General features: G+C 46.0%; 1 pseudogene; it reads left to right on the forward strand.

The window, feature by feature from the left end:
- The first annotated feature begins 586 nt into the window (after positions 1-586).
- On the forward strand, positions 587-1824 carry LOC101026775 (annotated as a pseudogene).
- Positions 1825-2600: the final 776 nt, after the last annotated feature.

Raw genomic sequence — 2600 nt, forward strand, 5'->3', positions numbered from 1 at the left:
TGAAAAAATGATGAGATATACCCTGTTTATGTATGGAAAGACAACAGCTTAATAGTAGCAGCTTTCCTAAATTTATACTACTAATTTCATAACTTCTGTTCAAAATCCCTGGAGAACTGTTTTCACTGACCTTGATAAGCAGATCAGAATATCCATCCAGAAAAATAGAGGGGTTAAGAACAGCCAAAACAATTTTTTTTTAAAGTGACAGGATCTTGCTCTGTCGCGCAGGCTGGAGTGCAGTAGTATGATCATAGCTCACTGCAGTCTCAAACTCCTAGGCCCAAGTGATCCTCCTGCCTTAGTCTCCCAAAGTGTTGGGATTCCAGGTATGAGCCACGGTGCCAGGCCACAATTTTGAGACAGTATAAAGAGAAAGGATTCACCCCAACAGATAGCAAAACTTATGACAAGCTTACAGTAATTAAAATATTCTGGGCACGGGGTGGTGACGGCGACCACTGGGGCTGTGGAAGTGGGGTCCCGGGGTCGGCCGTCGCCCCCTTGCCCACCCCAGCCTCACCGCCTGTCCTGGGTCATCTGTTCTGGCCCATCAGCGCCAAGGATGAGGAGCAGCATCCCACTCAGATCGAGTCTGTGCATGAACTGTTACCGCAATGGCATGATACACCTCCTGCTCACCAAGATCCCTTCTTCTGAGAAATAATCGTGAGCTCCTTTTCCTGCCACCACTGTGGCTGGAACAACACAGAGATCCGGTCGGCAGGCAGGAGCCAGGACCAGGGAGTGCGCTACACTTGGACCTTCAGGGCTCTGTAGGACATGACAGAGAAATGGTGAAGACTGACTCTGCTACCACAAGGATTCCTGAGCTAGATTTTCAAATTCCTGCCCTTAGCCAGAAAGGAGCTCTGTCCACTGTTGAAGGATTGATCACCCATGCTATCTCTGGCCTGGAGCAGGACCAGCCTGCACGAAGGGCAAACAAAGATGCCACAGCTGAAAGAATTGATGAGTTCGTTGTCAAACTGGAGGAGCTAAAGCAAGCAGTCTCCCCTTTCACTCTGATCATTGATGATCCCTCAGGGAACAGCTCCGTGGAAAACCCACGTGCCGCTCAGAAAGATGATGCCCTGGTGATCACACACTACAACTGGACCCGACAGCAGGAAGAGATGCTGGGGCTCCAGGCAGAGCACCCCCAGAGAAGCCAGAGGAGGAAGATGTCAGAAATGAAGTGCTCCAGTTTAACACAAACGGCCCAGAATGAAATGCCCCCGCTCAGACCAACATGAAGCTAGTACAAATCCCTCCCTTTAAGGAGGTTATCATCATGGCTACCAACTGCAAGAACTGTAGGCATCAGACCAATGAGGTGAAATCTGGAGAAGCAGTAGAATCCTTGGGCACCAGGATCACCCTCCACATCACAGTTCCCTCAGATATGACCAGAGACCTCCTCAAGTGTGAGGTTTGTAGTGTGGAAATCCCAGAGCTAGAATTTGACTGGGAATGGCCATCCTCGGGGGCAAGTTCATCACATTGGAAGGGCCACTGAAAGATATGTGGGAACTGGTGACCAAAAGCCCTTTCACACTGGGCGACAGTTCCAATCCTGGCCAGACGGAGAGACTGCAGGAGTTTAGCCAGAAGATGGACCAGATCATTGAAGGTAACACGAAGACCCACTTTATTATGGATGATCCAGCAGGAAACAGTTACTTGTAAAATGTGTATGCACCTGAAGATGATCCTGAGATGAAGGTGGAGCATTACAAGCGCACCTCTGACCAAAATGAGGAGCTAGAGCTCAGTGACATAAAGACAGAGGGCTATGAAGCAGGCCTGGCTCCACAACAGTAGCATGGGTGGGCCAAGGGCCAGCTCTCCAGCGCTGCTCATTCTGCAGGCTATTTATTAGCACTGGAAGGAGGCTGGAAGTGTCTTCCCCACCAGCCCTTGCCCATGGTGGGGAGGACATCTGGTCTGAGTCAGAGATCTAGGCACATTTTCTAAACAGCTTGTGATGCAAGTGTGAGCCTATTGTGTTACTTGACGTTATTCTGGAGGTTTTGAATTGGCCTAGGAAGAAATCCAGAAATGAACTTGGACAGGGGTATGTCATTATCACTTTTTTCATATCAAGTCCTTACCCTCCTTCCACATAATGCTCTGCCTCTAAGGTTGGAACTCTGAAGTTGGAGAAGGTGGAATAAAATTACACCTGGAAAATAAAATAAAATAAAATATTCTGGTATCGGCATTTGGCTAAATAGATCAATGGGGCAAATTTTCTGAAAAAGTTGGAAACACACATAAGTAGGAACTTAAGATATAAGAGGTGACACTGCAAATTAGCAGGGAAAGGATGACTATTCAATAAATGGCACTAGGACTATTGGCTAATAATATTTTCTAAGGGAAAAATTAGATTCATACCTCACTGCATGAACAACAATAAATTTCAGATGTGTTAAGGAAAAGAAGTAAACATTTAGACAGAACTATAGGAAAATATTTCTATGATATCCAAGGAGGACAGGGTTTCTTAAACAATACAAAGCAAAAAATTATCATGGAAAAGTGAGAAGTTGAAGTATATAATTTTTAAAAAACTTCTTAACAACAAATGGCACTAA

This window comes from Papio anubis, chromosome 6, assembly GCF_008728515.1.
Source record: "Papio anubis isolate 15944 chromosome 6, Panubis1.0, whole genome shotgun sequence".
Lineage (NCBI taxonomy): Eukaryota > Metazoa > Chordata > Mammalia > Primates > Cercopithecidae > Papio > Papio anubis.